The following is a 23,136-nucleotide window of genomic DNA, read 5'->3' as shown; positions in this document are numbered from 1 at the left end:
TATCTGAAGTTTCCCCAGAGACAGAGACCCTAAATAGCCAGAAAAGAGGGTTTGGCTACCTAGGAGAGAGGATAGGCTACTAACACCTGAAGGAGCCTATCAGCAGGAGTCTCTGACGTCACCTGGTGGCACTGGCCACTCAGAGCAGTCCAGTGTGCCAGCAGCACCTCTGTTTCCAAGATGGCAGAGGTCTGGAGCACACTGGAGGAGCTCTGGACACCTCCCAGGGGAGGTGCAGGTCAGGGGAGTGGTCACTCCCCTTTCCTTTGTCCAGTTTCGCGCCAGAGCAGGGGCTAAGGGGTCCCTGAACCGGTGTAGACTGGCTTATGCAGAATTGGGCACCTCTGTGCCCAACAAAGCATTTCCAGAGGCTGGGGGAGGCTACTCCTCCCCTGCCTTCACACCATTTTCCAAAGGGAGAGGGTGTCACACCCTCTCTCAGAGGAAGTTCTTTGTTCTGCCATCCTGGGCCAGGCCTGGCTGGACCCCAGGAGGGCAGATGCCTGTCTGAGGGGTTGGCAGCAGCAGCAGCTGCAGTGAAACCCCAGGAAGGGCAGTTTGGCAGTACCAGGGTCTGTGCTACAGACCACTGGGATCATGGGATTGTGCCAACTATGCCACGATGGCATAGAGGGGGCAATTCCATGATCATAGACATGTTACATGGCCATTTTCGGAGTTACCATTGTGAAGCTACATATAGGTAGTGACCTATATGTAGTGCACGCGTGTAATGTTGTCCCCGCACTCACAAAGTTCAGTGAATTGGCTCTGAACAATGTGGGGGCACCTTGGCTAGTGCCAGGGTGCCCACACACTAAGTAACTTTGCACCTAACCTTAACCAGGTAAAGGTTAGACATATAGGTGACTTATAAGTTACTTAAGTGCAGTGTAAAATGGCTGTGAAATAACGTGGACGTTATTTCACTCAGGCTGCAGTGGCAGGCCTGTGTAAGAATTGTCAGAGCTCCCTATGGGTGGCAAAAGAAATGCTGCAGCCCATAGGGATCTCCTGGAACCCCAATACCCTGGGTACCTCAGTACCATATACTAGGGAATTATAAGGGTGTTCCAGTAAGCCAGTGTAAATTGGTAAAAATGGTCACTAGCCTGTTAGTGACAATTTGGAAAGAAATGAGAGAGCATAACCACTGAGGTTCTGATTAGCAGAGCCTCAGTGAGACAGTTAGTCACTACACAGGTAACACATTCAGGCACACTTATGAGCACTGGGGCCCTGGGTTACCAGGGTCCCAGTGACACATACAACTAAAACAACATATATACAGTGAAAAATGGGGGTAACATGCCAGGCAAGATGGTACTTTCCTACAGGTAGGGAGTGAAAGCACACCCGGTGGCAGCCTGTCATATACCAGGCCTCCTTTCTCTGTGGCTCATGCTGTAGCCAGTGTGCCCCACATAGCACGGGTAGAAACAGTTCTTCCATGGGTGATTTATTGCCCCAAGGCGATAAAGTGCAACAATACTGCCACAATTTGTGGCAAGAAAAGTCTGGTTAGGAGTTTACAATAGTAACAGCTCTAACTCGAGCAAACGTGGGACCCATTGCATTGGAAATGCTTGGGACAGGAAGAAAAAGAGAGAGAGAGAGAGAAAGAGAGAGAGAGAGAGAAAAAGAGAGAGGGGAGAACTTGATGTGGCAGACCAGAAGTGGACACTATCCATGTCTTCTCTGGGCTCCTTCTTTGCCCGCCCCTGCCCTCCACAAATGGCCAAGCCTAAGCTACAGGGGAGCAGAGTCCTGGGCAAGTGAGCGAGAGGTGCCGGCCACTTGCTGCTAGGGTGCTGTCTAGGGTGGCCCTGCCTTCCGACCCAGGGGCTGGATGCAGTGGACAGGAAGGACGGGGCATGCAAAAAGTAGAAAGTGGGCAATGTGGCTACGCTAATTGATGCATAATTAAGCGACTGCTGAGAACTCTGTGAGCCGGAAGAAATCCTGACGCCAGGGCCACTTTTTCCTTGTGGCACTTGCTGAGCTCTTTCCTGTAGTGTTTCTTGTGGGGGGCTGACCTCGCACTCTGGCTTGTCTGAAGCAAGGTTATCTTCCCTTGCGGATACACAGAAGCACACCTGCACGCTGTGCCATTCAGGTGGAGTGAGTGATTAGGCCACCGGGAGTACCTACTCTTGCCTCTTTGGTGGCTTGCCCTTACTCTGCTCTCTAGGGACACCTGGGGGACCAGCCACCGTACTGCAGACTCCGCTGTGTAATTCCGAGCCGTGACAGCCATAGCCTACAGGGACCTCTGGGGTCGAAGTGGTGCATTGCAGCCCATAATCAGGGACTTCTGGGGGCCGGATTGGGTACTACAGCTTTACATATCTTTTATGGATCTTTTCTTAAACCTCTGTAAATTATTCTTTATGATTGGTGACAGACCACTATTCTTTCTCTCTCTCTCCCACACACCCATTATGGCCACTATTAGAACGGGGCCAGAGGTGGTCCCGCCGGGGGATGGACTGCCTCACTCTATTAGAGTGGCGGTCAAAGGTTAAAAGGGAGAAAAACATTTGTTTTCAATACTATCTTGAGGCAGGAATTAAGTGTTACCGATGATATGATACAGTGTATCCAAAAGTTCCCTGAGAAAAGTGCTTTTGACATTACTTTTGTCTCTGAAAATGTCTGTGGAAATGTTGTTGCCAATCTTATGGTACAGAAAGATAATGACTTTTTCAAAGGTCTCACTATCACTTGTTGTCTCCTTCAAAGGAATTCCCATTAATTCATATGTATAATCCTTTTATGAACCTCATCTAACTGAACTTTTTTTGCACCGTTTTTGCAGCAAAATTCGAGGAGGTACGAAACGGAAGAATGTCTGCGGAATATGGAACGGCAAGCAGCAATACATGGTAACTCTTAAAACTGACCCCAGTGGGGTAGGAGGGCTGGCACCCTGCTACTCCCTGCCCCCCCAGCCACGGTCACTATTATCACTCATATGGGTTTTATTGTATATCAAGGGCAATCTCTTTTGTCGCCACTGTCTCCATTTTGGGCACACCAAAGATACCTGCGCTGACGTTGTTTGCTGCAGTTGTGGTGCTACAACGTATAGGTCACCCGCCTGCACTGAACCTAAACATAGTAACCTCTGTGGGTCTCTGGGTCATGTGTTCCCCACTTGCCCCCAAAATGGCACATCTTATGCAGCTGCCGCCAATACCTGCTCATCCGTAGTTTCACAACCTCCTCCCGCCCCCTCTCCTGCTCCAGATGAGGCGGCTGCACCCAACGATGATATTCTGGGGTTTTTCGATGGAATACCCATTCCATACCCATATGTAGATACCGAGCTCTTCCGGAAGAGGAAGGCGAGGCTGACCCCATATCTGATGTTCTAACCAACTGCTCAGACCCCTGGGGTGAACGTCACCCTTTCACTAGTGATTTTGGCAAAACCATCATGCCTGAAACACTCTTACCAACCACCGACAGTATCACAGTACCTGAGGGGAGTGCGACTCAGAGCGAGTCTGTAACCCCTCCTCCTGCTAGTACGTCCCCAAACAACACATCAGAGTCTGAGCCCTCTATCAGCACCCTGCTGATGACTCCCTCAGTGGACAACTTTGAGATGGTCCCCACAGACACAGAAGAAGGTGATTGGCAGTTACGGAAGGGTAGCAAACGGAAAGCTCTGGGTGCCCTTACACAACCCAAAGTAGACCCGGCCACTAAGTCTAAATTGAGTCCTCTAAAGATTGGAAATCCAGTAGCAATAGATTCACCCCCTTAAATAGCCTCTCAGACCCCAAGGTGGCGTTCCTCCCTATCACCCTGCTGGCAAGTGAACCCATGGCAATGGCGAGGCCACCCCTAACCTCCTCCAATATGCAGTAGAAACCATTATCAATGATACTAGTGCTTCCACAGAAGACCTCCCAGATGCGCAGCCTCCTGATGTAATTTCCTGATGCAGTACAACGTCCTATTTATACTCCTAATGGTACTTGTCTCGGTTGTTACTCTTATTGTTCGGGGGATGGCCCATCCCCAGCGTGGAGCAGCTATTTTACATTATTGTGAAGGTTTGCAGGCTTATGTAATCTATTTACAGAAATGGGGTTTACAGTTTCGGAGTGATACATCGGGCTGCAATCTTTGTGGTCCCTCTGTGTGGTCTGGTGGTGGGAATAAAAATGCTGGAGTGGTTTTATTGTTATAAAATAAACACTAGTGTATTCTCACAGATAAGGTCCTATGCCCAGGAGAGCCCTATTAGTACGTGCCACTGTGAATGATATTCCTCTGAATATTTGTAACGTGAATGCTCCAGTAGATAAGACTGACCGGGATGCTTTATTTGACCTTATTAAACCTTTTCTTACGGGGTCCACACCAATTATTCTGACAGGGGATTTTAATTGTATTTTACATATTAGGGACCGCCAAGGTACTCAGCAATGCAGTAAAGTAGATGTGACTTACAAGCAATTGCTTTCCCTGATAGTTGATTTACAACTGGTAGATACCTATAGGGCGCTCCACCTACAGGGCTCAGGTTTTACTTGGCACTCCGACAAAGGGATAGGCCACTCCCACATAGATTTCATATTTGTTTCTAAAACATAAACCACCCATCTGCTCGCATCATCCCTGCGCCGTTCACTGATCATTCGGCTGTCTGCATTTTCCTGCATGTGAATCCTGATTTGGGGAGAGGTCCGGGGTTGTGGCGATTGAATATCACAGTAACTGATGAGACGATGCAAATGGAACATAGGGCCCTGTATCACACCCTTTGTGCACGCACAGCATTTTGTCACTCTTTTTGAATGGTGGTTGCATGTGAAACAATGTACTAAAGTGTTTTTTTGTTCAACAAGGCCAGCAGCAGGCTCGACAACAATGGGCAATCTTTACGGCCTTACAGAACAGAAGTGTCTACCTCATGGCACTGTGGGATGCTGGTGTTGATATTTCCACTCGGCTTAAGCAAACGCGCCAAGACCTCATACACTGGTTGGAACGTAAAGGTAAAGAAACCACCTTTCATTCCCAGGTAAAGCACTTCGAGGACAATGAAAAATGTACTTCCTATTTTTTTTAAGAAGGCTCAAACATTGCTCACACCCATCACAGACCTGCAAGATGAGAACAGAGTCCATGTTCAGGGCACAGGAGCTTGTAAAAATATTGTATCGGACTTTTACAAGAAATTGTATACTCCTCCATTTGTTGATGTTTCAGGAATGTCTGCAATGTTGCGGTTCTCTGCTCTTCCTAAGTTAACCCCAGAACAACAGTTGTTTCTTGCAGCACCTTGGTCAGGAGAGGAGTTATTGATTGCTTTACGAACTGCGCCCACGCGATCTGCACCAGGCAATGATCGGTTACCCTGCGAATGTTACCGAACATTTTGGAAAGATCTTTGTGCTCACTTCATAGAGGTAATACACGAAGGTTTCGCCTCTCATACCTTTTCCCCTGCCTTTACAGAAAGTATTGTCATGCTTATCGTTAAAAAAGGCAACACACATGAACTCCAGAATGGTGCCCCATTACGCCTTTGAATGTTCATTATAAACTAGTGACGAATGTCTTAGCAAAACATATGTCTAGAGTAATCCAATATATTATACATCCCGACCAGACCTGTGCTGTACCACGCAGACAAATCTGGGATAGTTTAGCAATCATAGGAGCCTTAATGTGGTACAGTCAGGGTCGAGGATCCCCTCTTGGCGTTTTATCACTAGATTTTCAAAAAGCGTATGACTCAGTGTCCCATGAGTATTTGTTTGCCGTATTGACACACCTACGGTTTCCACCAGTGTTTGTAAATATGTTACAACGTTTATATGCCAGTGCTGTCAGCTATGTCAATGTAAATGGTTTCTTCACATCTCCCCCACATGTTCAAGCAGTAGTAGGGCAAGGTTGCCCTATGTCTCTGGATATTGCTTATCTGCACCTTAGAGCCATTGTTACAACATTTACAGTCCCACCCACACATCCATGGTGCTTTTGTGCCAGGAGGTTGGGGCATGACGGCAAAATGTATAGCCTATATGGACTATGTAACAATTCTCTGTACCACTGCTCCCTCTGTACACACTGTGTGGACACAAACTGAGTTTTTTCACACTATGTAAGACCTTCACCCCAATTTGCAGAAAAGTATTTGCTATACAATTGGGCTGTGGGAGACCCTCACACGGGTACCATTTCGTGTTACTACTAACCCTGTCAAGATTTTTGGGGTTTGGTATTCTGCCACAGCGCCTGGCAGGCACAACTGGGAAAAATGTGTACAGAAAATTAACACTAAGCTGTCTTTTTGGAAACTCAAAGTTGTCATTTGAAGGGAAAACATTTGGTCAATAAGACTGTCTTACTGCCAATATTATTGTTCCTAGCTCTGTTTTATCCCCCAACGAAGCCTGTGTTAGTGCACTGTCAAAAGATTTAGTTTGCCTTTTTTGGGGGTCCAAGATGGAGCAATTGGGGCACCAAAACGTTTTTGCATCTGTACCGAATAGAGGGAAGGGTATGCCTAATCTGTCCATTATCTTTGCATCCAAACTGTGGTGTCGTACTTTAAGCAGCATGCAAGGAGGCCAGCATATTGCCACTTGTTTTATGTGGTACTATATATCCTACTTTCTGCTTCGCTATAAGTTATGTGACATCTCAAATTATGTACCACAAGTTTTGTGTCCCCCACCATACTATACTTCTCTCACATTGTTGCTACAGTTGCCCACAATGCGAGATATTTTAGCAGATGGACAAGAACTTACATATCCTCTGATAAAGAGGGAACTCAAAGCTTGCAAGGAACATTGAGCGTTGGGCTGCTTTTTGGACCAGTAGTGCCAACAGGTATGGACTATGGTCAGTTTCAAGGGTCTTCATAACGCTTACAAGGACCTGGCCTGGATGGCCGCACATGACTACCTGCAAAACATTTTCAGCATTTCCGCCGTTTGACACTCTCACCTTGTTGCCCTTGTGCAAATTGTTCAAGGGAAGAAACTGTTGTACACCTGTTTTGGAACTGTCCGTTTGCTCAGAACCTTTGGTCCTCACTGCTACATCTGATTGAAGGACTCACTTCCATCACTATTCTTAATTATGACATGGTACTGTATGATTTTCTGCCCTCAATGTCTGCTGTTCAGAAATATACCAACTGGAAGCTTTTGAATTGTGCCAAAGACACTCTATGGGCCGCACGTAATCTTTTGTTGTTTTCACACAAATAACTCACAGTTTCAGATTGTGGAATCCTTTGCCTTGATAAAATACGTACCTAGTATTTTGTTGACTGTAATCGTATAAGGAAAGATCTGACATTGGAAATTTGGAAACTGGTGAAATGGAGTGATTGGATCACGTAATCCATTAAAAGGAATTAGTACAGGGCAATATTTAAACACTGCTCTGTAGTACTGGCAGACTGAATTTGATTGTACATATCTCTGTACATATTGTAAATGTTGTATTGTGCCATTGTATTACTTATTCTGCCGTAATTTTTAAATAAAAATTGATTTGGCAAACCAAAAAAAAAATCTATTCTTATCAGTTTACTATTTGATACATCCTCTATCTGGGGACCATATATTAAATAGATTTTTGGAACAGGGAGATGGAATAGCAGCTTGCTCTGTCCACTCCACGCATCAACCTGGTATTGCAGTACCTTCAGGAATGGTGCACTTCACCACCTGGGGAAAACCATGTTGTTGAAAAAAAGACAAAAAAACGAAATTAGCACTTCACTGGCACTCCGTAAAGTGGCACTAATGTGTTTGGGTGTAAATAAAACCAACCTTGCCACTTTGTGGCAGCTTTGTCTTGTTTTATTTAATTTCATTATATTCCTGAAGTACCCCCACCCCCTTTTCTTTTACTTTTTTTTTCTATGCTCAGAGGCTACACTTTGGTAGAGAACAATTTCAGAAAAAGACTGCGGCCCGTATTTATACTTTTTGACGCTAAACTGCGCTAACGCAGTTTAGCGTCAAAAATTTTTGCGCCGGCTAACGCCATTCTGAAGCACCATGCGGGCGCCGTATTTATTGAATGGCGTTAGCCGGCGCAAGCAGACCGGCGCTGCCTGGTGTGCGTGGAAAAAAACCACGTACACCAGGCAGCGCCGGCGTAGGGAAAAATGGCGTTAGGGCGTCTTAAAAATGGTGCAAGTCAGGTTGATGCTAAAAAATCGCCTCCACCCGATTTGCGCCATTTTTAACGACGCCCAGACGCCATTTACATGACTCCTGTCCTAGTAAAGACAGGAGTCATGCCCCCTTGCCCAATGGCCATGCCCAGGGGACTTATGTCCCCTGGGCATGGTCATTGGGCATTGTGGCATGTAGGGGGGCACAAATCAGGCCCCCCTATGCCAAAAAAAAAAATATATATATTTTTTTTATACTTACCTGAACTTACCTGAATGTCCCTGGGGTGGGTCCCTCCATCCTTGGGTGTCCTCCTGGGGTGGGCAAGGGTGGCAGGGGGGGTCCCTGGGGGCATGGGAGGGCAGCTGTGGGCTCATTTTGAGCCCACAGGTCCCTTAACGCCTGCCCTGACCCAGGCGTTAAAAAGAGGTGCAAATGCGGGTTTTTTTGACCCGGCCACTCCCGGGCGTGATTTTTGCCCGGGAGTATAAATACGACGCATTTGCGGCGCAGTAATTTTTTTGGACGGGAACGCCTTCCTTGCATCTCATTAACGCAAGGAAGGCGTTCACGCAAAAAAATGACGCTCTTTCCTCCTACTTTGGCGCTAGACGCGTCTAACGCCAAAGTATAAATATGGCGTTAGTTTTGCGCCGAATTTGCGTCGAAAAAAACGACGCAAATTTGGCTCAAACGGAGTATAAATATGGCCCTGCATCTTCAGCAGTGTTTTTCTTCTTTTTTTTTGGATCCATTTCACAGGGGAGCAAGTGATGGAAAAGAGGGGAAGCAGAGGGCAAGAGCCCTTTTTTTTGATCTTCCAAGTGTGGTCCAAATAGCAGGAGCGCTCCCGCGGCCCCAAGTGCAGGAGCACTTCCGTCCGCAGACCCAAAACCGGGAGCGCTTCCGCCTGTGGCCCCAAGGACTGGAGCACCCCTATGGCCCGAGTGTGGGAGCATCCCCACAGTCCATTCCCAAGTGTGAGAGCACCCCTATGGTCCAGAATGTGAGAGCACACCCACGGTCCCGAGTGTGGGAGCACACCTGCAATCCTGAGTGCCCCCCTGGGGCCCCACGTGCATCCACAAAACACCCCCGGCACGGAGAAGCACCCACAATCTAAGAACGCTAAATAGCGAACCCACTCGAGGACTCGAGTGCTAGGAATCACCCCTGCCCGCGGTCACAGGCGCCTAGAGCCACACCCCCCAGATGACATGAGAGCTAGGCAGCCCTCTTCCTTTCCCCCCCTCTCGGAATGTCAATCACCAGAGCCCACACCATTGGAGACAGGAGGATGCTACAAACTTTAAAACAGAGGTGAGCCTGTGCATATCTCCCATTTCACAGGGGAGCGAGTGATGAAACAGAGGGGAAGCAGAGAGCAAGAACCCTTTCTTGATCTACTGCGTTTTCAGCAAGTGAGGAGGAGCAAGATAGGAACGGTAAGACAGGAAAAAAGTGAGAGCGAGAGAGAGAAAAACAATAAATGGGGGGCAGCTGGCTGTGACAGAGCAGAAGAGGTGGACACTGTCCATGTCTTCTCTGGGCAGAAGGAAAAGTCAGAGTCCTTTTCCTTTGTTGCTTGCCCCCGCCTGTCCACTAACGTCCACGCCTTGTCTATAGGCCGAAGCTACAGGGCAGCAGAGCCTGGGCAAGTGAGGGTGGGGTGCCGGCCACTTGCTGCCAAGGTGCTGTCCAGGGTGATCCAGCCTTCTGACCCAGGGGCTAGACGCAGTGGACAAGAAGGGGCAGGGCATGCAAAGACTAGAAAGTTGGCAATGTGGGTATGCTAATGGACGCATATTGAGAACTCTGGGCCTCTTTTTCCTTTTGGCACTCGCTGAGCTCTTGCCAAGAGATGGGAAAAGAGGCGAAAGGCCCGTGAATGGTCAAGGAAAGGACAACCCCAGCCCGAATCAGCCAGGGAGACTGGCATGTGAGGTAAGAATTCTGGCACCATTTGTGTTATTGTTTCTCGGTCTTTTGGATGATCACGTGTACTGAGGAGTCTGCACAGTGTGGTTCTTCTGAAAGGCTTGTTCTCAACCCAGAAACTCTGTGTTGCTGGGCCTGTGTATCCCTGGCTTCTCCGGGCCAGGTTGTGCAGAAGAAGGTCAAAGGCAGAGGGACACAGGAAGGCACTCAAAAGTGACCTTCTGGTGACACTGGGTCTTTGCTCCACACTTTGTCCGTGGCAAGGCTGCGCGGAACTGGGGGGGGGAGCAGAGGAGGAAATTTCTGCATCACAGAGGATATATCTGATTCCCTTGGTGGAGGGATGGGCTTGAGGATTTCTGGCTTACCTGGGAAGCTCTCCAGGCAAGGGACTAATCCCGCACATAGCTGTGTGTGCGTGGCCCGGGGACACTCAAAACAGTCAGCCACGCCTCATCACCCCTGAGAATAAAAAACACCTGACCACCGGTCAGGGAGGGTAAAGCACCCCCTAGTGGTGCGCATCGGAGGGTGGTGGGAGGGACAGAGAGAGAAAGGGTAGACCAACTGGCTTTGGATTACAAGAGTCCCTGGGTGCACTGGGAAAGAGCTCGGTCCAGGGACACTCAAAAAACACCTCTGCAAGAAGGAAATCATGCCCTGATTGCAGAACTCACTGCCTAGAGGGTACTTACCAATAACAACAAGATGGCTGCATCAAAGAGCTACGCAGCGACTGCTGGCGGTAGCAGTTCAGAAAAAAAACGAGATAAATCAATGGAATGAGAACAATACATACAGTGGAATGAAGTTTTCTGTCAGATTTGAAGTCATGGAAAACGCAAAAAACAAAAGGAAAATGAACCACGTAATGGACACCATCTTTAAACAGGTATTTCAAATTTTAACCAGAACAAATAAAATGTATGCAAGATTTAAGTATAAGGGGACTTTTTGAAATTACTTTTACAAAGTGAAAATTTTATCAAGATTTTACATATAAATTGAATCAAAATCGTAGTTATAAGGAACTAGAAGGGTATGTAATTACACCACTAGCTGCGCCCAGGGGAATTTCTATGACTGTACATACGTACATCCCTTTTGCCTCCCCATCTGATATAGAACTTTTTTATATAGATATTGTCAAAGCGTAAGAGGGGGAAATGAAGTTAAAAACAAATGGGAAGTGTGAAATGGTAAAAGAAGATACATTGTAGTACTCCAGAGAGATGACGAAGGGATTCGGGCACCAAACTCCCACCGCTAAACTTCTCCATCGGTTCCAATAGAGGCTTTTTTATCCTACCCAGAACAACCCATGTTTTGCAAGCTATGTCTTCAGTTTGGTCATGTTAAAGAGCGGTGCTCAGGGGACTTTTGCAGAAATTGTGGGGATAGGGGGCATATGGCACATGAGTGCAAAGCACCCAAAAGGTGCAATTTGTGTGGAAAACAAACCCATCTCTACAAAAATTGTCCTGCAAGACCAGACGCAAACTATGAAAAAAATTATTTCAAAGGACCAACCCAACTTTTAATCCCCAAAATAACGCGCAACAAGATCAGGTTTTATCTTCAGTCAAATCTACCATAAGCCTGGAAAGGGACTCACAACAATATTTGTCTGCACACACTATTCCAGAAAAACCTGAAGAAATTTTGCCAGCCGATACAACAAATAAAGAACCAGGCGCTCGTGCCGCAGAATCAACCTCTAAAAATTCTGAGAGGCGGCTTGAACAAAAATTATCCAAAGAATACAGGTAGGAATGGCTTTTTTCAAGACCATCACTGTCAAGCAGCACACACATAATACAAACATCAGAAATGTTCTTTTCCACTGAAAAAATCATGGAGGAAGAAGAAGACGAAAATGGGAAAAAGGAACAACAAAAGCCTAAAAAATCTACCAAAAAAAAGAACGGTGAAGGCAAAGAATATTTAAATGAAGCAACTTTGTCAAACTCACAGCAAGAAGAAGACTTAAATATAACAAACCAATCTTTAAACCAGAAGGAAAATGTAGTCTCCCAAGACAATCATTAGGACAAATTGAAAGAATACAAAAAAGGAGAGAAAAAAAGCCCACAGTTCTCAGAGGAGGCAGTTCAAAAAAGAAACAAAAGGAAAGCATTGACACAAAAAATGAGGCGATCTCCAAAATCACTGCGGTACCAGGTTCAGTACCCTTCTGGACCTCTCAGATTCAGAAGACCTTCAACTTGAGGTTCTGTCTGCAGCCTTTCAAGAAAACATACCTACACCTTTAGAAGAAGGAAAATCTCTCAAGGTTTTCATTGAATCTTCACCCTTTTTGGGAAAGGAGGAGGAGATAAACACTGGGGGGAGTAATTCCATTCTTCCACAGAATAATATTGAAAAATATGTTTTAGAACAATAACCTTGCAAATATGTTTATTAATATTATAATGGCTATCACCTTAGCCACCTGAAATGTAAGGAGTATTAGACAGCAGTCCAAAAGAGATGCCATTTTTAATTATTGTGAACATTTACATGCAGATACTATTTTTTTTTACAGAAATGTGGCATCCATCATGCAGAATATTACAATGTTTTGAAAAAACTATGGAAACAGGGTCCATCAACCTGGTCAGGAGGTGGAAACAAAAATGCTGGAATTGGAATTCTATGCAAAAATAAGAAATTTTCTATTTTTCAAGAATCTGTTATCTCCCCTGGAAGAGGTTTGACCTGTTCCATAAAACATAAAGAAACCGTTTTTAAAGTAATCAACATATATGCACATTTGGATAATCATGAAAGAAATGATTTATTTAATGATTGACAATTCTTTATTACAGGATCTCAACCTACACTCATAGCTGGAGATTTTCATTGCATCAGGACAGAAGAGGCTCTGCCGCCTACTACAAACTAGACATATCTTCAAAAACACTTCACAACATAAGTAATTGCTCATTACAAGATAACTTTCAGACATGCAACCCAAACAACACAGGTTTCACATGGATGCTTGGGGATGGAAACCCAACTTCCAGAATAGACTACATCTTAGCATCACAACACCTAAAATGTATACCTTCACAATTACAAGAGAGTTGTTTATCTGACCACCAAACACTTATCGCTGTATGCGAAATACCTACACACAACATAAAAGGACACAGTTATTGGAAACTAAACACCTCCATTTTACAAGAAGAAGATATTGCTTTAACTTTTAAAATACAATAGCAAAGATGGCAGAAGAAAAAGGGGAATTTTCAAACATTTGCTTTATGGTGGGAGTATGTTAAAGAACAATGTAATTTTTTTTTCACAAACAGGAAAACAAAAAGCTAACGAAAAACCAAAAAACTCTTTGATTTAAATGAAAAATTTGCGCTTTTGGGGGAATTGGAAGATGCAGGAATAAATGTTTAAAAAAATGTAACTGCCACTGAAAATGGAATTAGAAAATGGTATATGCAGAAAGGGAAAGAAACAACTTTTAACTCAAGGGTAAAAGAATATGAAAAAAATGAAAAATTTAATGCCTTTTTCTTTAAAAAGGCAAGACAAAATAATTACTTATTTTCATTCCTACAGAATACAGAAGGAAAACAAACAACAGAAATTAATGAAATGTTGAATATTACACATGATTTTTTCTCCACAATACACAAGGAAAAAAATATAGATGAAGGCATTTGCAAAGAATTCCTAGAGGACATTGAACAAACTCTCCCCCAAGAAGCACAAATCTTTTCATCTAAACTTTTGGATGGGCAGGAATTTCTGGATGTAATAACAAAACCAAGCAAGGCACACATATGTAAACATATTACAAATTCACACACAAAAAAAATAGTTAAGTAGTAAATGGTACAGCTGCTATATAAAAATGCTGTACTTTCTTTTCAGATTATTGGTTTTTTCACAAAGCAGGTACAAATAAAAGCAGGGGTCAGGCAAGGATGCCCCCTATCACCAGCACTTTTCATTTGCGCTCTGGAACCCCTCTTATCCACTCACTCTACTTCACCAACTAGGGGCTGCAGGAAAGGATGTGAATGCTGACATACGACAGGTAAAAGCAGACATGACTCAGTGGTTACAGAAAAAAAGTAAAGCTATTATCTTTCAGGCGTGGGTTTCGCACCTTCCACGAGGATGAACAATTTTCTTCTTTCTTTTTAAAAAAAGCTCACAAACATCATAAACTGCTACAGGTGTTACAAAATGATCAAGGGGTCCATTGTCAAGGTACGAAAAATTGTCAAAACATCCTTTTCAGTTTTACAAACACTTGTATACTCCTTCTGTTTCCTCCCCACACGCAATCAATGAATATTGTGCACTATTGACAGAAACCTTAACCAATGCTCAACAAACCGCTTTGGCCCCACCCTTACAGGAGAGGAATTTCTTGCCGCCATCACACATGCACCTATTGGTTCATGCCCCGGTTTGGATGGTTTCCCTTGGGATTTTTACAAAACATTTTGGGACCTCCTCTGTGTTGATTTCATTGACATGATCCTAAATGGCTTTAACAACAACACTTTCCCGAACATTTTTTCCATTGGTGTAATCACTTTGCTTTACAAAAAGGGAGACGAGACATCCTTGCAGAACTGGCGCCCAATATCACTCCTCAATGTAGATTACAAACTGGTATCAAAGGTGTTGGCTCTCAGATTTCAAACAGTGTTACACACATGTATCCACCAAGCCCAAACTTGCGCACTTAAAGGGTGATATATTGTCGACAGCCTTACTACGATTCGGGATGTTATCTACTATACGAATGATCTGCATAATTCTCTTGGTGTTCTATTTCCAAAAAGCCTTTGATCGTGTTTCACATCCTTTTTTGTTTACAGTGTTATAACAACTAAAAGTACCTCCACAGTTTATTCATGTTATCCACCCTGTACCACAATGCTAGCAGTTTTGTTAGCATTAATGGCTTTTACACCCAAGCCTTCCCAGTCCGGACGGGTGTCCACCAAGGGTGCCCATTATCCCCAGCCCTTTTTGTGTCACCTACGTAACGACCCAATAATCACAGGTTCTTTTAAGCCAGGTGGTTCTGGCACAAAAGCCAAAGTGGTCGCCTACATGGACGACGTGACTGTTCTTTGTTCAAGTCCCAAGGTTGTTCGGGCTGTTTTACATCATCTGATTTATTTCAACCAGTATCAGGCCTGCGTCTCAACCTTGACAAATGTGTGTGTCTTACACTGGGTCCCTGGGACACTCTTGCCTGCCTACCGGTCACTACTACCCAAGCACCCACTAAGATCTTGGGGGTTTTCTTTGCAGAGGTAGGACATAAACAGAAAAATTGGGCTGAAGTATATAAAAAGATGGAGAAGAAACTCTCACTCTGGACCACCTGCAAACTGTCTATTGATGGCAAAATTTTGGTTATAAAGGCAGTATTGCTACCGATAATGTTGTACCTTACCATGGTTTTTCCCCCGTCACGTATTATGTTACAAAAATGTTTAAAACAGTTTTTTACCTTTTTATGGGGGTCCCGAATGGAGAAATTGGCCCGCTCCAAAATTTGTAAACATTGGAGCAATGGAGGGAAAGGGATGCCTGATATTTATGTTTTTCTGTATTCACAGTTATTTTCACATACGCTGTCTCGTATTTATGCAGAACCCTTAAATATTGCTAGCCTATTTACACGTTATTTCACAGCTGTGTTATTTCGCCAATTTAGACTGTATCACCCTAGCAATTTATTTCCTTTGAGCTATTCTATACCATCTTATTACAAAGAAATGAGAGTCTTTATGCAACGCCTGGATTTTACTACCATATCCCTCGAAATTTGTAAAAATTCGAAAAGTTTGAAAAAATGTCTTTTCAGCCAAGAAAAAACTGAACCTCTCAATAACTATTCAGAACCACAGACTAGGACAGTGTGGGCATTGGTGAGCCATGTTTCTCTTCAACACACTCAAAAGGACTTGGCATGGATGAGCGCCCATGGGTGTCTACCTGTGAAAACTTTTCAGCACCGCCGTGGACTGGCACCCTCTGCGGTCTGCCCTAGGAATCACTGCCTCCAAGAAGAAACTATTTCCCATCTTTTTTGGGGATGTTCCCATGCTCAAGCCTTTTGGACACTGATGAAACCTTTTTTGAACCATGTAGCTGGTCTTCAGGCTCTCACTCTGGAGACCATGTTGTACGGCCTTCACCTCCCGCCAGCATGGAAACTCATAGCCTGGAGGCTCAAAACAGCGGTAAACAGACCCTTTGAGACGCCCAAAATATGTTGCTTTTTCTACATAAAGATCTCTCTCCAGCTGATTGCAGGTGTTTATGCCTTGATAAACTAACAACATACTTGCATAGCGATAGGACATTCCATGGCGCCCAGGAAGCCAACAGACTGTGGCAAATAAACAATTGGAAAGGCTGGGTGACTTGAAAAATACACCTAGCCACCAGGTGTTAAAAAATCGGATTGGCATTTATATAGGCCATTTTTAAATAAAGTTTTAGTAAACCAGGTTTTGGGAGGAGGTATTGGCATTACATTTACCCGATTGAACATATGTTTTTGTTTATTTTCCCTGTATGTAAAACAAATGTTGAAATTTTTCTCTGCCTGTAAATATTTGTAACAACAATTTTTTCCCCTAAAAAAAACTGTAAATATTTGTATTTTTTTTTCTCTCTGTACCCATCCCTTTACAAATAAAGGTTTTCAAAACAAAAAATCTGTTCTTATCAGTGTGAAACCACTGTCTAGTGGAAGTAATTTTAATATTTACTGGATCTACGACTTCGACTTGGAAGTGAAATACATTTGCATTGTATATGCAAATTTATGCAAATTAACCGGAAAAGGCCCACTCGTCTCTAAGGAGAGAGAGGAAGGACATCCAGTGTGCTGGTGTCAGTTTGCCCATTAGGGGCGCAAAATAGAACCCCCCAAGGACCTTGTGGTCAGCTCTTAGAGCTAGGAAACGTTTGCGCTCCCTGCTCACTCTATCTTTCCTGGCGTTTGGGTGGACTAATGCTGGAGGCTTCAAACCCCTTCTAATATTCTTCACAGACCTGCCAGCACTCAGATCTCTGGAGAGGGGATCCATGCTTAGGTGGTAACACTTATAACCCTCACCTTTAGCTCTTGGGAGTGACTGTGCAGTGTTTCTTGCACTACAGGCAGTTTTCTGTCTGTTTGGTTGGTACAGGACAGGTGATACCCAGAGGTACACCAGAGCCAGTGGCAACCCAGATAGATCGGTGGCTAAAGGTGGAACCAATGGCATCCATCCCTGAAGAGATGGATACTGGTGCCACAGGGCCCATGGAAAATGGCATCCCCCCAGTGGATGCCCCCAACCCCTCAGGGGCGGGCATCAAGGCAGCGAATAAGGTGGACCCCCACCAACAGCAAGCACCAGTGCTGGGAAGGCCCAGGGCCAAAGCAGAGGAACCCTGAAAACCCCACAGCAGCCAAACCAGGTGGTGGAGGGAAAGGTGAGGAGGGGACCAGGCAAGGGACAGCCCCCAAACCCTTCAATGGGTACAACCTTACCCGTAGGCATGCCCAAGTCATGCGGTGGGAGGTGAAAGACAAGGCGGGACCCAAGCTAGACAGGGACCTCTTCTTAGATAAGGTCATCAAACCAGCAGGGATCCCAGGGGAGGAGGTGCTGAGTTGGCAAGCATCGGCATCAGGGTGGATTTTTCTCTTGAGCTTCATCACCCACACCTTATACAGGAAGTATTGGGAATTCTTCCAAGGGAAGAAAGGGGAGAAACCATTCAACTCCTTCAATATTTCAACTGGATGGGAGCCAGCATCGACGGAGAAGAGGATCACGGTGGAGATGACAAACCCCCACATCCCAGACCGGGACATCGCATCACTACTCCAGAGATACGGCACCAATGCAAATGGACCCAACAAGGTCAGAGACAAAAGAGGCATATGGAACACGACTTGGCAAGCCATCATCAACCTCCACAAGGACCCAGCAGGAAGAGACAGACTGAGGCACCCCCCAGCAAGCTTCTACCTAGGAGCCGACGAGGGCAAGATCCGTTACCCGGGCCAACCTTTTACCTGCAGGAAGTGTCAAGCCATGGGACACAAAGGAATGGACTGCCCAGAGAAGTACTGCAGGATATGCAGACAAACTGGACACGAGACGAGCAGATGCACAGGGAAAAAGGTGTGCAACCTCTGTGGAGGAGAAGGCCACACCTACTACCAGTGCCCAAAGTCTGACAGACCCAGAACCTACGCAGCGGCAGCTGCAGAAACCCTAGCCCAGAAGACCACCAGACCAAAGCTGGACCCCACTGCCAATGCAAAGGTGAACGCCCTCATGAAGGCATTGAGGGAAGAAGCCCAGAAGATACCAGAGCCAACCAGGAGAAGCAACCTGAAGGGACCGGCCCCGCAGGACCACAAGTCCTCAGGACCCGATCCAGAGGTGGAACCAACCACAGTGACAGATCTGGCACCACCAACATAGACTACCGTCTCAGTGGAACCCACCCACCCCGAAGGAACCCCCGAGAATGGTACACCAACTAATGCACCACCACTGGAGGCCCAAGGGGAGCCAGAACCAACACCAGAAATTAGGGCCGAGGAGGGAAAGGAGTCTACGGCTGCCGCAGGGACCCCAACCCCAGCCCCTGCAAAAGCAAAAAAGAAAAGCAAACACCTAAAGAAGAAAGCGGACTGCAACAGCGGGGAAGAAGAGGAGATTGAGAAGGCCTGGAAACAGGTACAGTCCCAGAGGCTGTGGGAAAAGTGCAGGAAAGAGAAAGAGGAAAGAGATGAAAGGAGGCGGGCCCGGACCAAAGGGAAACAATGACCGCCCGAGAAGAACCACAGATGGAACCCCTGAAAGATGAAGAGATGGAGAGGGAGGAGATAGTTTACCAACCCCCCCACCCCCAGAAATCAGAAAGAAAGAGGCAAAGGAAGGAACACTTCTACACCACAAAGAAGAAGCATATCATTTCCCAAACCGAGGAACAAAATGATGGCTACACCACCATCCACACAGACGAGGAGAACATAGAGGACACAGGAGGTACCCCGGGCGAACCAAACCAGTCGATACAAATGGCCCTCCAGGATCTACACCAACAGCTAGCCCTGATAGACACCACCGGGGACCCAAAAGAACAGACTCAGTGGACAAAAGACCCAGAGGCAGGAGCCGAAATAGTGATTTTGGATGACAGTGAGAAAGAGGGAAAGGGGGACCAACAGGAGTCCCAGCACCCCCAGTAGAACAGCTTAGGGCCCAACCCAGTAGGGGTTCTCCCTTATCCAGACACTGACAGCTAGCGCTGAGACAATGTCCATATCATTACTCACCCTAAACGTCAGGCGCGTGAAGGACCAGGTTAGGCGAGTTGGTACGATGTCCTTCCTGGCCGCCCGGAACCATGAATGCAGGAATGCGGGATTCCGTACACCCAGTCGTACAGCCAGCTTGAGCGGCAGTGGACGCATGGACCATCGTTTTGGTCCGGTGGAAACAACTGCAAATCATCTGGAGTCGCCATTCTGATCAAGGGGAGGCATTTCACCATCAACAGGGTCACCGAGCAGGTCAACGGCAGAGTGCTAGTCGTGGACGGCTCGTGGTCAGGTGAGCCCGTTAGGCTCATCAATGTCTATGCCCCCCAGAGAAGAATGAACGGCTTGAGATGTCCAGGGTGCTCAGGATGCAGCTTGTGACCTCCAGGACCATCCTGATGGGTGGTGATTTCAACTGCACAGTAGAGTTGGATGGACGCACTGGGTCAGACTCTGCAGGGATGGACGTGACGTCCAGGCTGTTGGTGGAGATGACAGGTGAGGCATCCCTGCGGGATGTCGTAGGAAGTATGGGGCCGAATGCCAGGAATTATTCCTGGAGTAAGCCAGATGGGTCTGTGCGTTCACGGATCGACTTCCTCTTCACCTCCCCAACGGTAAAGCCTGGGCGGAGCTCCATGGTCGCCGTCCACTTCCCGGACCACAGAGCAGTCAGTTTCGAGGGGGAACTTACAGGGAAGTTCACCGCTGGCCCCTGATTGTGGAAACTGAACTGCTCACTGCTGGAAAACGAGGAGTTAGTGGCGAACCTCAGAGTCGCGTATGTAGAGTGGAGAGACATGAGGGACCTCTTTCACTCGGAGGGCAACCTCCAGAGAGGGAAAGAGCACGTCATGAGGGTCGTCACCGACTTTTATGGTGAGCTTTACTCACCGAAGTCGTCAGAGAGATCCCAGGCGGACAGTTTCCTAAAGGGCATCTCAAAGACACTGAGTCCGGAAGAGAGAGAGGGCCTGAACGCGCCCTTCACCCTGGAAGAGCTGCACTTGGCCGCCACGACCTCCAAGAGAGGCAAGACCCCCAGAAGTGATGGTCTCCCAGTGGCACTTTATGTCGAACTGTGGGACCTGATCGGGCCAGACTTGCTGGACCTCTACGAGGAAGTGGTGGGCAAAGGCAGTCCCTGCGTGAAGGCATGATAACGCTTTTGTACAATTAGAAGGAGGACCTCAAAAACTGGAGGCCCATCTCTCTCCTCAATGTGGACTACAAACTCCTAGCGAAGGCAATGGCCAACTGCCTAAAGAAAGTGATAGAGAAGATAGTCCACCCTGACCAGACCTGTGGGATACCGGGTCGGCAGATCGCGGACAGCCTGGCCCTGGTCCGAGACACGATTGAGTACATCAAGAGCCGAAAGGTTCCGACGGCCTTGGTCAGTCTGGACCAGGAAATAGCCTTTGATCGCGTCTCCCATGAGTTTATGGACCAGACACTCAGAGCACTGGGACTAGGTGACTTCTTCTGTGACGTGGTGACCGCAATGTATAGAGACACCTCTAGCACAGCGTTGGTCAATGGATGGAGAACCGACCCCTTCCCCGTCCTGTCAGGTGGTAGGCAGGGCTGTCCACTCTCACCTTTTCTGTTCATTTGTGTTATAGAGCTAGTCGCCAAAGGCATCAGACAGAACAGGGGCATGAGAGGAGTGATAGTACCAGGAAGCAGCGGGAAGGGCGAAGTGAAGTGCTCCCTTTACATGGACGACGTCTCAGTATTCTGTGCAGACGGGCGCTCCATAAAAGAACATGAGAAGACTTGCATCAAGTTTGGGAAGGCATCAGGAGCAAAGATAAACAGCGCCAAGTCAGAAACCCTACTCCTCGGCCACTGGACCCCCACCAGAGACCCACTGCCATTCCCCATAAAGCAGGACTTCCTGAAGCTCCTTGGAGTCTGGTTTGGTGGAAAAAGCGTGGCGGAGAAATCATGGGAAGAAAGACTGGCAAAGACGAAGCAGAAGCTGGGACTCTGGAGCCTCCGGAAGCTGACGATCGAAGGCAAGTCTTTGGTCCTGCGGAACGAGACCCTGCCAGTGCTCCAGTACGTCGCACAAGTATGGCCAGTGCAGCCTCGAATGGCCAAGGCCGTCACGAGAATGATCTTCTACTTCATCTGGAACTCCAAGATGGATAGAGTGAAGAGGGAGGTGATGTTCAAAACCCACGACAAGGAAGGCAAAGGAGTACTGGACATCGCCACCATCCTGAGGGGAACCTTCGTATGCCACTGCTTGAGGAACACCTTGAGGGCAGAAGATGAAAGCCATGCCGGCTTCCTGATGGCACGTTTCTTCCTGTTGCCGATGTGGAGTCGACTTGGATGGGCAGAATGGGACAGCGCAGTCCCCTACAACTGCGAAACCCCATGGTTTTACAAAGAAGTGGAGAAGTTCATTAAGGAACACGGTCCGGCGGCAAACGCCCCGATGCAGTGGACTCCAAAGATCGTCCAACGACAGATCCGTGCGAGGGACGTCAGTGAACCAATCGGTGCCCTCCCCTCTGCCACAGCGGACCACGTCTGGAGAAACGCAACCTCCAAACGCCTGACCAACCAACACAAGGACATTGCGTGGATGGCCATCCAGGGAGGCCTGCCAGTGAGAGCCTTCAAGCACGCAAGGGGGCTCAACCAATACAAGTCCTGCCCAAGAGGATGCACCACAGATTAGACGACCTACCATCTCCTCTGGGAATGCGTATACGCCCAGGACCTTCTGAAGGCCCTAAGCACGGAGCTTGGGGCCTGGATACCAACAACATGCATCACTGCAGACTCAGTAATATATGGTTTGTTCCCCGGTTCCCACACACTCGGAGACCTCCAGGGCTGCTGGAGCCTCCTGTGCTGCTTTAAAGATGTTCTTCTATTTTCCAGAAACCGCCTGGTAGTAGGGAAGAAGGAGACATCGACCCTGGGCTGGCGGAAGATGATCCACAGCCTCCTGCGTGACTACACATCACTGGACGGATCGGACGACGACAACCTGGGTCCACTAACCGGTTTTCTCTTTTTTCTCTTCAGGACCCGAAAGGCGAATGGAGAGGACTTAGATGAAGACAGGTGTAGTAAATGTAAAATTATGTAATGTAATGTTTTGTTTTGACTAATGTGACCCTTTTCCTTAACAGGTAAAAGGTCAAAGGGATAGCTTGTGCACATGTTGTCAAGCTTGTTACCTACGACTTACGATCAAATACGTATTTGTGTACGGTGACGATTGTACGTATCTGAACCAAAGCACGAGTTCCTGACATTTGGGAAAAAAAAATAATAATAATCTGTTCAATATCTGATACGTCCTCTGTCTGGGAACCATATATTAAATTGATTTTTGGAACAGGGAGATGGAATAGGAGCTTTCTCTGTCCACTCCACTCATCAACCTGGTATAGCAGTACCTCCAGGAATAGTACACTTCCCGGCCCAGGGAAAAATATGCTGTTGAAAAAAAAGGCGAAAAAACGAAAGTAGCGTTTCACTGATACTCTGTAAAGTGGAGCTAATGTCTATGGGTGTAAATAAAACCAACCTTGCCATTTTGTGGCAGGTGTGTCTTGTTTTATTTATTTATTTCGTTATATTTCTGTCGTATTTTATCCCCCCCCCCTTTTTTTCTTTTAGTTATTTTTTCCTCTGCTCAGAGGCTACACCTTGGTAGAGAATAGATAGATAAAATGT

General features: G+C 46.6%; 2 pseudogenes; both read left to right on the top strand.

Moving 5' to 3' along the window:
* The first annotated feature begins 7,527 nt into the window (after positions 1-7,527).
* LOC138297620 (U2 spliceosomal RNA) lies at positions 7,528-7,706 on the top strand (annotated as a pseudogene).
* Positions 7,707-22,697: 14,991 nt separating this feature from the next.
* LOC138297643 (U2 spliceosomal RNA) lies at positions 22,698-22,878 on the top strand (annotated as a pseudogene).
* The last annotated feature ends 258 nt before the right edge of the window (positions 22,879-23,136 follow it).

Source organism: Pleurodeles waltl, chromosome 5, assembly GCF_031143425.1.
Source record: "Pleurodeles waltl isolate 20211129_DDA chromosome 5, aPleWal1.hap1.20221129, whole genome shotgun sequence".
Lineage (NCBI taxonomy): Eukaryota > Metazoa > Chordata > Amphibia > Caudata > Salamandridae > Pleurodeles > Pleurodeles waltl.
This window is presented reverse-complemented; position numbering and strand designations above follow the sequence as displayed.